The sequence below is a fragment of the Panthera tigris genome, chromosome X, assembly GCF_018350195.1.
Source record: "Panthera tigris isolate Pti1 chromosome X, P.tigris_Pti1_mat1.1, whole genome shotgun sequence".
In the NCBI taxonomy this organism is placed as follows: Eukaryota; Metazoa; Chordata; class Mammalia; order Carnivora; family Felidae; genus Panthera; species Panthera tigris.
The window spans coordinates 70,800,819-70,815,691 of record NC_056677.1 but is presented as its reverse complement, the minus strand read 5'-3'; the positions used below and the strand labels follow the sequence as shown (position 1 = coordinate 70,815,691).

The following is a 14,873-nucleotide window of genomic DNA, read 5'->3' as shown; positions in this document are numbered from 1 at the left end:
CTGTGTAATACCGAATAGGAAATTTCAAGGTTTTTTTTAAAAATAAAATATAGAAAAGGAATTATTTTTGATGGAGAAAGTGAAAGCCACATTGTTTTTGAAAAACATGAAAAGGCTCAACTTTGGGTCTAATAACAGTGACTTCAGGATAGGGTGACCAGGATAGTCCCACTTTCTGTTGGTTGTTCCAATGCAAACATTAACAGTTCCTCGTGTTACTCTCCTAAGTGTTCTGGTTTGGACAATAAACTATATTATCACCCTGTCTCAATGGTCTAATATAGTCACTGACTCTGGAGAAAACTGTCTTCAGTAGCTAGCTGTTATTTTTTCTGGACTCCCATGTGCTTCTAAGAGTAGAGTGCCACACTACTATCAGAACCACCATCACCACTACCTATAGGGCATAATCTCAAAAAATAATCTCACCATGTCAGTCTGGCCCTGCCTTCTGCTCTATAATTTTGTACTCTTAGATTCTGCCTGAAACACATTTCTACATTTAACTAGTTAAATCAAGGGCTAGTTCGGGATTAATAACTTTAAATCAGGCCCAAAATGGGACACACTACAGGTACACAGTCCTTCTACATGATATGACCCTTTTACTACTTTCTATGGTATTTTCTCCCCAATATATCCATTCTCCTGAAGCTAGAGAATCTGGTTTATAACCCCTAGTCCAAATTTTGGATAAGCCTCTTTTCACCAGATCAGATATACTATTCTCTTTTGCCTTCTAGAGAAAGAAACCTGATACAATGAAGTTAAGTCCACTATGGAAGCAAAGGTAGCCCCTTTAAGACCTGATGTATGGAATGATCAGGAACGCTTGATTCTGACTACTGTGACATCAGGAATCAAAGATCAGAGGGACTGGCTATAGACACAAGTGAAGTTTTCTTGTCAAGCTTCACTGAAATCAAACTTTCAAGAATCATGGTCTTCATTTTTTGTTTTGTTGTGATTTTTTGTTTTATTTTAAAGAAAATCGCAAAAACAAAGCAGAAAAGGAAAGGTCGAAGACCAAAGAAAGATATTTAAACAACGGAGGAGACATATTGGGTCAGTCTCATTCTTCTCGTTTGTATCAGAGAGGTTTTCTAGATACCTAATCTTTATCTCATCTCTGACATTATTACCAATCCAAGATTCCTCACTTCACCCCCCAGACGTGGTTGTTAACATGACCTGAAAGTTAGGAATGAGTCATGATGTATATTTCACATATTACTTACTTACTCACTTACTTAATTTTTAATTTTTTTAATGTTTATTTATTTTCGAGAGAGAGGGAGACAGAGCCCGAGCAAGGGAGGGAAAGAGAGAAAGGGAGACATGGAATTTGAAGCAGGCTCCAGGCTCTGAGCTGTCAGCACAGAGCCTGATGCAGGGCTCAAACCCAAAAACCATGAGATCATGACCTGAGCCAAAGTCAGATGCTTAACCAACTGAGCCACTCAGGCAACCCACTTAATTTTTTTTTTAATCAGAAAGTGCACTGTTTTATAGTCTGCATCAGATTTCCCCGTGTCAAAATATCTCTACCAAAGTAGCAATGTAAAACAAAATCAATATCCTTGATTTCAATATGGCTCCATCAAAATCATCATGTCAGCAATGTTATGTACCCAACATAACCAGTGTGATTATAAGAATAGGCTTTGTGTAGATCCAGTATGAATCCAGTTATATGCCTCATATCTGTGTTAAAATGCTGATTTCTTGTTTCAATGCCCATATTATTACAACTTACTCTTTCTAATGCAATTACTCAAAGTGCAGTCTTTAAGTACCAAGCATTTATCAATCGATTTGTATGTATTACCTTCTCTCCAAAGCTCTCTGCAGTATGCCGTGCCTGTTTGATATTGAAGCTCTCTATATTCAGAGAGCTGAAAAGTATTCTTTTTCTGCATTACTTTTGTCCACTGTGTTTTCTCTGGGTATGTTTTACACACTATGACAATGGGAAGAGGAATTCACATATAATCCTTTTGGCTAGAAAGGTCAGTTAGTGCTTAGAGTGGCAGCTGAAATGAATCTTCTATTTGCATTTCCCCTTCAGCAAACCATTCTCCATCATAGATAAAAAGATGGTAGATAGATGTTGATAGATGATAGATGGATAGATAGATAGATACATAGATAGACGATATAGATAGATAGATGATAGATAGATAGATAGATAGATAGATAGATATGAGAGACAGACTTGCTAAGTTATCGCTATAAGTAAGCATTTGCCTGTTAGCAATAACTTTGTTTATTGGTCATTTTTAATAATGAAGCCTGGAGATATATTGGCATTTAAATATTTAGCATGTAGAATCATTGTGGGCTATTGTGTTTCAAATTTCCTCAAAATCATGGCTAAATTTTTCCTCACTCCCTTAAAAAAATCTATGTGCAGATTCCCTGGAGCTCATCCTGTCAGAGTATCCTTCCTAGAAGTCCTGTATCTCCACCGCCAAAGTTCTCTGGAGGAAATTACAAGTAAGTTCTCTTAAAAAGAAAGTCAAAACATGTAAATACTGAAGAAGAAAGCCCAATCTTATTTGGAAATAATTTTAGTAGGGAGTTTTATGTATTTATTTTTCAGTAGGAGGTGGGGGTGCAGAGAGGAAGAGGCACTGTCAGAGATAACAATGTTTCTAACCAGAAGTATCTGTCGCTGTATTTATACCAGACTAGAAGATAACTCTTTGACACATTTCCTGAGGAAAAAGGCAGTATTGACCAAATTAATCTGCAAGATTTTTAAAATTGTACTTCCTTCATTTATCTAAATATCATAGTAATTTCTCAAACATTCTGAGGAAGAACAGGAAATATTCCCTAACAAAACCCCTAGTTTTAGTGAGAAATTGAATAAAAGGAGAATGATTTTCTTTGTTTTATGAGGGTGCCATTATTTTACTATATGTGTTATATCAATCAAAGGTGACTTCTGGATTATTTCATTTATTTGTTTCCTGTAGAGTATAGTAATAACAATCTATTTTATTATAATACTTAACACTATGTATTTTATTTTTTAAAGCACCCTGAAATATTTCATATTTATTTTTTTTTTCATTTAAAATAGCTTTATGATTCATGAACACAAAGAGGACAATCCTTTCATCCATCTGTCTTATAAATGGGATGGCTCTCTGGGAACAGCTAAACTTGAAGGAAATTATGGGAGCAACTATTCTTCAACCACATACTTGAAGCCACTCTTCGTATGTATCATACATTTCAATCTCTATATGTGGTTATCATCATCATAATTCAAGTAAAAATAACACAATGAATACTAAGACTTTGCTATAGCAAAATGATATGACAATATCAGTTGAGATAAAGATGGAAAGATTAGCTTATAAGACTTGCTATCACAACTATTTCATTTGTAAAATGAGATTAGGAAATATGAGTCAAAGATATAGTATATTTAATACTCCATACACATGAATATACTTTATGTATATAAAATATTATGTAAAATATTATATAAAGTATACATGAATCATTAGAAATATGAGTCAAAAGTATAGTATATGTAATACTTCAAATGTATTAATATACTATATATACCTTAGTGAAATTTGCAATTTTTAGAAAGGAGATTTGATATCACAGGAAGACTAGTTAAATGCTATGAGATCAATTCAGAGGTCAGAACAGCCTTATGTTATTATAATATTAACTTTCATAATTTACCTGCTATTTTGTGTTGCAAATAACACATTAAATAGTACATTGTTCAAGCTAATGCTGAACACTAGCTAATTGCTTATCTTTAGTTACAAGACGTATTAATAATGAACATAAAGTGCAAACTGCGTTTCTCTGTACAAGTAGAAACAGCAATCAAAATAATAGTGAAATGGATTATCATCTGAAAGTTATTTTTATGGATTTTCTTGAAATGTAATAAATTATAGAAAAATGGGACTAAAAATTCATCAAAAATGAATACCTGGTTTTGTTGACATATTGAAGTGTTTTTTTGAGGAGGCAGTTTTAGTTAAGTTGACCACATGACAAAATAACCTTCCCCAAAAAACTCACTGTGGGGAGTGACAACACCAAGATGGCAACATAGGTCTTTCCTGACTTCACTTCCTCTCACAAGAAGAACAACTAATGACTATTTATGAACAAGACACCATTGAAAGAATCCTAGAACATGGGGCTGAGGTTGAAACACCCGCCAGCACCACAGAGACCAAGACAGACTTCATTAGAAGGGTAAAAGAAGCAGCTACACAGTGACCACATCGTCCCTCCCCTAGGCCAGCATACCACCACTGGGAGACATCTCTCCTGAGTCTCCAGTTCCTCCAGTGGGAAAAAAGATCCTAAGGGGACAACTAGTCCCCCCAGCACTGTGGGAGTCCCTAATGTGGTGTCATCCCATGAGGGCTACAGTGGAATCTGCAGGGCTCAACCACTGGCAATCTGTGACAGAGAAGGTAGGGGGCTTGCAACAACCAATTTACATATCTTGGAAAACTGAGTTCATATCTGCAGTGTCCAAGTAGTAATTCCAACCAGCAGTTCTGCTCATCTGAAGAAGTTGGCAGTACACTTTGGCTAGAGAAGTTTTAGGATGCAGAATTGCCTGATTTGGGTCCTCAATTGAGTTTTTCAGGCCTTAGTGTCTGCTCTGTCCATTCCCAGGAAAACCCCCCATGGGAGGAGTGTCTCTGGGCCCCATCTGACCATAGGGGCTGGCAAGAGCACATGGAAGCTGTGTAGTCAAGCAATGCTCTTGCTGAGAAGCACGTGATGGTGATTGCTCCCAAAGAAAAGCCAGTAGCAGGCATGGAGGATTATTCTGCTATGCCCAGGCAGGAGGGTTAATTTATAGCCAAGGCTGAAAGTAGCTCCCAGTCCCTCTGAACTGGAAAGCCTGTTTGTGAAAAGTGTAAGGGGCCTGGAAGGGCCCTTTCTTATTCTGCCCAAACGAGGAAACTGAGACACAGCTCCATCCACTGTGGAGAGTGTCTCCCAACCCCGTCTGAACAAAATGACTGGAAGTAAGATCTGGTTACACAGGTAACTCAGTAATGCTCTAGCTGAGAGATAGGCAGGCAGAGCCAACAGACTGCAGAGTAAAGCCAGTGGCTCTCTGTGGCCAGGTAACTTGGAGTATGGGTTGGCTTGAGTTAAGACAACAAAGAGCTTTATCACCTTGAGAGCTGCTTCTTCTGCTGCACCTAGTAAAGAAAACTAATTCATAGCCTCACTTATTGCTGAATATAGTTTTCAGCCTGCCTGACAATGGAACCTAACCAGAACACATGGGAAGCTGTGTAGCTCATCCAACAGTCTTGCTCACAGTGGCACTTGAACAAAGCATGGCCTGTGGCTTTCCCCAACTGCAGAGCAAAACTAGTGGCCTCACCTGACAAGGGAATTCAGTCACACTCTTGCATGATTGGGGTCCCCAAACAATGAGCCCAGACCCTGAATCCCAACCTGCTTCCCAACAGGGAAGCTAATTCATAGTCCCGTTTACTACTGAATATAGTACCCAGTTCCAGCCATCTAGTAAGCCTGACCAGAGAATCAGAGCAACCCCACAGCCCATACTACAACTTCACTTGAGCAGTGAACCAAGCCAGCAATTCTATACAACTGTTCTCAGCCAGTGGTACACCTCCTTCATTCCTGACCTCAGAGCTTTAACAGCTGCCTCACCTAAAAATAGACCTTAATAGCCATCTCCACCTACCCAAGGACATTACCAGAAGATACCCAGAAATGCAAGCTACACCTAATGGTGAATATCTGCCTCTACCAAAATAAACTTATAAAGTCTGGAAGAAAACGTCAATTACTCAAATGTACAGATACCAATATAAGGAATCAAAGATAATGAAAAATCAGGTAAATATGACACCACCAGAGGAAACTAATAAGGTTCCAAATAACTCACCCTAAAGAAATAGATATTTATGAACTGTCAAAAAATTCAGAATAATCCTCTTAAAGGAGATTAGCAACTAAAGGAACACACAAAATCTAAACAAAATTAAGTGAACAAGACGTGAACTAAACAAGAAGTTCAACAAATAGAAACCATAAAATAACCCCAGAAATCTTAGAGTTGAAAAATACAATAGCTGAAATGAAGAGTTCAACAGAGAGCTCCAAAAGCAGATTCAACCATGCAGAAGAATGAATCAACGACTTGAGGATAAGACGCTAGAAATCATTTAGTCAGAGGAGCAAAAAAAATTATTTTTAATGAGACAGAGTGAAAAAAGCCTATGAGACTTATGCAACATAATGGAAACATACAATAATCACATTATGGGAATTCCAGAAGAAGAGAAATAGAAAAGAACAGAGAGTATATTCAAAGTAATAATCACTGAAACCTTTCTGAACTTGAGGAAAGAAATGGACATCCAGATACATGAGGCCTAAAAGATCCCAAATAGGTTGAACCCAAATAGAACTACATCAAGACACATTATAATCAAATCATCAAAAGTCAAAGAGAAAAAAAAAAGAATTTTAAAAGCAGAAAGAGAAAAAAGAAAAGTTACATACAAGAAAAACTCCATAAGACTATGGGTAGATTCCTCAACAGAAACATTTCAGGCAGGAGACAATGGGATGACATATTCAAAATATTGAAAGGGAAAAAAAAATGTATCAACCAAGAATATTATACCTGGCAAAGCTGTCTCCAGAAATGAAGGACAGATAAAGACTTGCCCAAACAAACAGAAGGTGAAGGAATTTATTACCACTAGGCCTGCCTAACAAGAAATGCTCAAAGGAGTTCTTTGAGTGGAAATAAAAGATGCTAGTTAACATCATGAAAACACAAAAAGTTAGTGTAAAACTCACTCAATGGTAAACATATAGTCAAAGTTAGATTCTGTAATTTGGTAATGGTGGTAAATAATTCACTTACAATTCTAATTTAAAGGTAAAAACAAAGGTAGTAAAAATAACTGTAATGAAAATAATCTATTATTAGTTACATAAAAAATATGTAAAGTGTAACAGCAGTAACCTAAAATTTGAAGGAGAGGAAATGTAAAACTGTAAAGTTTAGGAATTATATTGAAGTTAAGTTGTTATTGGCTTAAAACTAGAGTGTTATAATTTAAGATAGTTTATGTAAGCCTCATAGTAACTGCAAGGGAAAAACCTGCAGTAATTACACAAAATAATGTGATAAAGATGTCAAATTATACCGATACAAAATATATCAAAATATACACAAAAATACAGCAGAATAAGAAGCCAAAAACCGTGAATCTACAAAATACCAGAAAACAATTAACAAAATGACAAAAGTAAGTCCTTACCTATAAAATATACTTTAAACATAAAAGGATTAAATTCTCCAATTCAAACACATAGAGTGGCTGCCTACAAGAGACTCACAGTAGCCTTAAAGACATGCATAGACTTAAAGTGAAAGGATACAAAAATACATTTCAAGCAAATGGTAACACATACACACACACACACACACACACACACACATATATATACATATATATACATATATATACATAAAATGTATACACACACACACATATATAGGATAGTCATACTTCTATAAGACAAAATACGCTTTAAAGTAAAAATGGTAAAAAGAGACAAAGAATGTCATTACATAATGATGGAGTCAACCCATCAAGAAGATATAACAATTGCAAATATTTATGTGCCCAACATTAGAACATCTAAATATATAAAGCAAAAGCAAACATAGCTGAAAGGAGAAATAAACAGAAATACAATAATAGTTCAGGACATAATATCCCACTCTCAAAAATAGCACTGCTAGGAATTTACCCAAGGGATACAGGAGTGCTGATGCATAGAGGCACTTGTACCCCAATGTTTATAGCAGCACTTTCAACAATAGCCAAATTATGGAAAGAGCCTAAATGTCCATCAACTGATGAATGGATAAAGAAGTTGTGGTTTATATATACAATGGAATACTACTCGGCAATGAGAATGAATGAAATATAGACTTTTGCAGCAACGTGGATGGAACTGGAGGGAGTTCTGCTAAGTGAAATAAGCCAGGCAGAGTAAGACAGATACCATATGTTTTCACTCTTATGTGGATCCTGAGAAACTTAATAGAAGACCATGGGGGAGGGGAAGGGGGAAAAAGTTACAGAGAGGGAAGGAGCCAAACCATAAGAGACTCTTAAAAACTGAGAATAAACTGAGGGTTGATGGGGGTGGAAGGGAGGGGAAAGTGGGTGATGGGCATTGAGGAGAGCACCTGTTGGGATGAGCAATGCGTGTTGTATGGAAACCAATTTGACAATAAGTTTCATATTAAAAAATAATAAAAGAATAAATAAATAGACTATCCAGACAACCAATAAACAGTGGATTTGAACAAAATTATAGACCAAATGGACCTGACAGATATATACAAAACATTCTATCCAATAACAGCACTGTACACATTGTCTCAATTGCACATGGATCATTTTCTAGGAGACATTATACGTTAGGCCACAAAATAAGTCTTAGCAAATTCAAGACTGAGATCATAACAAATATCTTCCCTGACCACAATCACATAAAACTAGAAATCAATACCAAGAATAAAAATGGAAAATTCACAAACAAATTGAAATTAAACAATACTCTTCTGAACAACCAATGGATCAAAGAAGAAATTAAAGAGAAAATAAGTGAAAAGAAATGTATTGAGACAAATGAAAGTGGAAATCAAACATACTAGAATTTACAATTTGCAGCAAAAGCAAGTCTAAGAGGAATGTTTATCAAAATAAATGTCTAAATTTTTTTAAAAAAAAGCAAGAAATATACCAAATAAAAAAATTAACTGAACACTTTAAGAAACTAGAAAAAGAAGAAAGAACTGAGCCCAAAGTTAGCAGAAGGACAAAATAAAGACTAGAGCAGAAATAAATGAAGTTGAGATCAGAGAAACAATAGAAAAGATTACCCAGACTAAGAATTGGTTCTTTGAAAAGGTAAACAAAATTGACAAACTTTTAGTTAGACTAATCAAGGAAAAAAGAGAGAGGACCCAAATCAATAAAATTACAAATGAAAAAGTCATTACAACTGATACCACAGAAATACAAAGGATTATAAGAAGCTACTATGAATAACTACATGCCAACAAAGTGGACAACCTAGAAGAAATGGAAAAATTTAGGGGTGCCTGGGTGGCTCAGTCGGCTAAGCAACCGACTTCAGCTCAGGTCATGATCTCACGGTTCATGTGTTTTTGGGGCCCACGTTGGGCTCCATGCTTAGGGGTTGGAGCCTGGAGCATGCCTCAGATTCTGTGTCTCCCTCTCTTTCTCTGCCCCTCCCCTGCTCGTGCCCTATCTCTCTCTCTCAAAAATAAACAAACATTTTAAAAAAATTAAAAAACGAAATGGAAAAATTCTTAGAAACATACAACCTACCAACTGAATCAGGAAAAAATTAAAAATCTGAATAAACCAACTACTAGTAAGGAGATTGAATCAGTAAGCAAAAATCTCCCAGTGAATGAAAGCCCAGGATCAGAGGCTTCTCTGGTGAAGTTTACCAAACATTTGAATAAGAATTAACATCAATCCTTCTCAACCTCTTGCAAAAATAAATAGATGAGGGAACACTCTCAAACTCATTTTACAAGGCCAGCCTTATCCTAATTATGCTAATGTCCTAATACTTAATATCCAAATCAAAGCCAGAAAAGGACATTACTAGAAATTATAGACCAATATCCTTGATGAATACAGACGCAAGAATTCTCAACAAAATACTAGCAAGGCAAATTAAGCAGCACATTAAGAAGGATCATTCACCATGATCGAGTGGGATTTATCCCTAGGGTGCAAGGATGGTTCAGCACATGCCAATCAATCAATGTGATGCATCACATTAATAGAATGAAGGAAAAGGATGATTATCTCAATAGACAGAAAACATTTGACAAAATTTAACATCAGTTCATGATAAAAACACTTAACAAATTAGACATAGAAGGAATATATATCAACATAATAAGGGACATATGGGATAAGCCCACAGCTAACATCATGCTCAATAGTGGGAAATTAAGAGCTTTTCTTCTAAAATCAGGAACTAGACAAGGGGACTTAATGTCACCATTAAAAAAAATCAAGTCTAAGTTAGCATATAGTGTAATAATGGTTTCAGGAGTAGAATTTAGTGATTCATTACTTCCATACAACACTCAGTGTTCATCCCAACAAGTGCCCTCCTTAATGCCCATCACCCATTTAGCCCATCCCCTCCCACCTTCCTCCAACAACCCTCAGTTTGTCCTCTGTATTTAAGAGACTTATGGGAGCGCTTGGGTGGCTTAGTCGGTTGTCTCTGACTTCAGCTAAGGTCATGATCTCATGGTTCATGGGTTTGAGTCCAGATCAGGCTCTGTTCTGACAGCTCAGAGCCTGGATCCTGCTTTAGATTCTGTCTCCCTCTCTCTCTCTGCCCCTCTGTCTCTCTCTCAAAAATAAAATAAACGGGAGCCTGGGTGGCTCAGTCGGTTAAGTGGCCGACTTCGGCTCAGGTCATGATCTCGCGGTCCATGAGTTCGAGCCCCGCGTCGGGCTATGTGCTGACAGCTCAGAGCCTGGAGCCTGTTTCGGATTCTGTGTCTCCCTCTCTCTGACCCTCCCCCATTCATGCTCTGTCTCTCTCTGTCTCAAAAATAAATAAACGTTAAAAAACAAATCCTTCAGCTTTAAAAAAAATAAAATAAACATTAAAAAATTTTTAAAAAAGAGTCTCATGGCTTGTCTCCCTCTCTGTTTTTATCTTATTTTTCCTTTCTTTCCCCTATGTTCATCTCTTTTGTTTCTTAAATTCCATATATGAGTGAAATCACATGATATTTATCTTTCTCTGCTTGACTTGTCTTACTTAGAATAATACATTCTATTCCCATCCACGTTGTTGCAAATGGCAAGATTTCATTCTTTTTGATTGCCAAGTAGAATTCGTCACATCTTCTTCATCCATTCATCAGTCAATGGACATTTTGGCTCTTTCCATAATTTGGCTATAGTTGCTAGTGCTGCTATAAACAATGGGGTGCATGTGTCCCTTCAAATCTATATTTTTGTATTCTTTGGATAAATACCTAGTAGTAGTGCAATTGCTGGGTCATAGGATAGCTCTGTTTTAATTTTTTTGCAGAATCTTTATACTGTTCTCCAGAGTGGCTGCACCAGCTTGTATTCCCACCAACAGTGAAAAAGGGTTCCCCTTTCTCTGCATCCTCACCAACATCTGCTTTGATTTTCTTTTTCAACATTACTTTGGCTATTCGGGGTCTTTTCTGATTTCCTATAAATTTCAGATTTGTTTGTTCTATCTCTATGAAGAATGCTGGTGTTATTTTGATAGGGATTGCATTGAATATGTAGATTGCTCTGCGTAGTGTCGACATTTTAACCATATTCTTCTGATCCATGAGCATAGAATGTTTTTCCATTTCTTTGTGACTTCTTCAATTTCTTTCATAAGCTTTCTATAGTTTTCTGCATACAGATATTTTACCTCTTTGGTTAGGTTTATTCCTAGGTATTTTTTTGGTTTTCTGTGAAATTGTAAACGGGATTGATTCCTCGATTTTTCTTTCTGCTGCTTCATTATTGGTGTATAGAAATGGAAATGATTTCTGTGCATTGATTTTATATCCTGCAACTTTGCTGAATTTCTGTATCAGTTCTAGCAGTTTTTTGGTGGAGTCTTTCAGCTTTTCCATGTAGAGAATCATGCCATCTTCCAAGAGTAAAACTTTGACTTCTTCCTTGCTGATTTGGATGCTTTTTATTTCTTTTTGTTGTCTGCTGAGGCTGGGATTTCCAGTACCATGTTGAACATACATCCCTGAACTCAGGGAGAAAGCTCTCAGTTTTTCCCCATTGAAGATGATATTGTCTATGGGTCTTTCTTATATGGCATTTATGGTTTTGAGTATGTTCCTTCTATCCTTACTTTCTTGAGGGTTTTTATCAAGAAAGATACTGTATTTTTTCAAATGCTATTTCTGCATCTATTGAGAGGATCATACGGTTCTTATCCTTTATTTATTAATGTGATATATCACTTTGATTTATTTGTGGATATTGAACCACTCCTGCATCCCAGGAATGAACCCCACTTGATTGTGGTGAATACTTCTTTTAATGTATTGTTGGATTCTCACTCTCGCCATTTTTATCCAACATAGTAATGGAAATCTAGCTAGAGCAATCAGAGAAGAAAAAGAAATTAAAACCTCAAAATTGGAAAGGACAATTAAAATTGTTTCTATTTACTGATGAAATTATTTTATATATAGATAATCCTAAAGAATCAACCAAAAAGACTTAGAAATTATCAACGGATTCAGAAAAGTTGCAGGATATAAAATTAATATACAAATATCAATAGTATTTCTATACACTAACAGGAAATTTTCTGAAAAAAAGAGAAAATGATCCCATTTACAATAACATCAAAAACAGTAAAATCCTTAGGAATAAATTTAACCAAGGAGGTGAAAGATCTGTACTCTGAACACCATAAGGGATTAATAAAAGAAATTGGAGAAGACATAAATAAATGGAAAGGTATTCTATGTTCGTGGATTGGGATAATTAATATTGTTAAAATATCTATCCTATCAAAAGCCATCTGTATATTCAATGCATTCCCTACCAAGATTCCGATGGTATTTTTTACGAAAAAAAAAAAAACTTCCTAAAATTTATATGGAAACACAAAAGACCCCAAATAGCCAAAGAAATCCTGAGAAAGAAGAACAAAGCGGGAGGCATCATACTTCCTGATTTCAAGCTATATTATAAAGCTATAATAAGTAAAACAGTAAGGTACTGGCATAAAAACAAATAGACCAGCAGAAAACAATCAAGAGCACACAAATAAAACCAAGCATATACCATCAGCTAATATTTGACAAGGGAACCAAGAATACTTAATGAAGAAAAGGCAGTATCTTCAATAAATGGTTCTAAAAACATTGGATATTTACATATTAAAAAATGAAGCTTGACCCCTATCTTACACCACTCACAAAAACAAACTTAAAATGGATTAAAGACTTAAATGTAAAAACTGAAGGGGTGCCTGGGTGGCTCAGTTGGTTAAGCATCTGATTCTTGATTTCAGGCTCAGGTCATGATCTCATGGTTTGTGAGATCCAGGCCCCATCAGGCTCTGTGCTGACAGCGTGGAGTCTGCTTGGGATTCTCTCTCTGCCCCTCCCTTGATTCTTTTAAAGTAAGACCTAATCTCTGCCGCTCCCTTGATTCTTTTATATTTATTTTTATTTTTTTAAATTATATAAATATATAAATATATATAAATGTATATTATATAGTCAAATTGGTTTACATACAACACCCAGTGCTCATTCAAGTGCCTTCTTCCATGTACATCAACCATTTTCCCCTCTACCCCACCCCCATCAGCCCTCAGTTTGTTCTCAGTCCTTAAGAGTCTCTTAATCACTGGGCTTGAAACAGGCATAGAAGACAGCAGAGAATCTATTACTGCAGAGACCAAGGAAGTAAAAAATAGTCGTGATGAATTAAAAAAAATGCTATAAATGATGTGCAAAATAAAATGGAAGCAGCCACAGTGCAGATTATTTTAAAATAAGACCTAAAACACAAGCAACAAAATCAAAAGTCAACAATTGGGGCTACATCAATCTACAAAGCTTCTGCACAGTAAAAGAAACCATAACCAAAGTGAAAAGACAACTTATGGAATGGGATAAAATATTTTAAACCATATATCTGACAAGAGGTTAACATCTGAAATATATAAAGAACAAATACAACTCAATATAAAAAAAAACAAATAATCCAAAATGAGCACAGAAGCAGAATAGACATTTTTTCCAAAGAAGATATACAAATGCCCAACATGTACATGAAAAATGCTCAACATCAGTAGTCATCAAAGAAATGAAAATTAAAACCATAAGGAGATATCATCACATTTCTGTTATAATGGCCATCATTAAAAAGACAAGAAATAACAAATGCTGGTGTGGATGTGGAGAAAATGGAACCCCTGTGCATTGTTGGTGGGATTATAAACTGGTACAGCCAGTACAGAAAACAGTAAGGAAGCTCCTCTAAATAAACAAACAAACAAACAGAGGAGAAATAAGTAAGTAAGTAAGTAAGTAAATAAATAAATAAATAAATAAAGGAGCTATGAGATGATCTAGCAATTTCACTTCTGGGAATATATTCAAAGGAAATGAAAACACTAACTCAAAAAGATATCTGCATTACCATGTTCACAGCAGCATTATTTGCGGTAGCCAAGACATGGAAACAACATAAGTGTCCATCCATAGATGAATGGATAAAGAAGCTGTGGTATGGGGCGCCTGGGTGGCTCAATTGGTTAAGCGCCCAACTGTGGCTCTGGTCATGATCTCACGGTTCGTGGGTTCGAGCCCTGCATCAGGCTCTGTGCTGACAGCTCAGAGCCTGGAACCTGTTTCAGATTCTGTGTCTCCCTCTCTCTCTATCCCTCCCCCACTCACGCTCTGTCTCCCTCTGTCTCAAAAATAAATGAACATTAAAAAAAAAAAGAGAAGTTGTGGTATATGTATCCAAAAGGAATATTCAGCCATTAAAAAACTGAGGAAATCCTATCATTTGCAACAACATGGATGGACCTTTCAGGCATTGTGCTAAGTGAAATAAGTGAGACAGGGAAAAACAAATATTGTATGATCTCATTTATATGTGGAATCTAATAGAGGTTGGGGTGAGGGGAGGAGGAACAGGAGGAAGGTGGTCAAAACGTACAAACTTCCAGTCATAAGATGAATGAGTACTAGGTGTGTTAATGTAAAA

At 36.1% G+C, this 14,873-nt stretch overlaps 1 long non-coding RNA gene across 3 annotated transcripts in view; it reads left to right on the top strand.

Annotated features, from left to right (window-relative positions):
* Positions 1-879: 879 nt before the first annotated feature.
* Positions 880-14,873, top strand: part of LOC122235479 — a 36,921-nt gene continuing 22,927 nt past the window's right edge. For all 3 annotated transcript variants that reach the window (XR_006213560.1, XR_006213559.1, XR_006213558.1), the window contains exons 1-3: positions 880-1,065; positions 2,414-2,496; positions 3,089-3,227. This is a non-coding gene — a long non-coding RNA (uncharacterized LOC122235479). The remainder of the gene's footprint in view (positions 1,066-2,413; positions 2,497-3,088; positions 3,228-14,873) is intronic.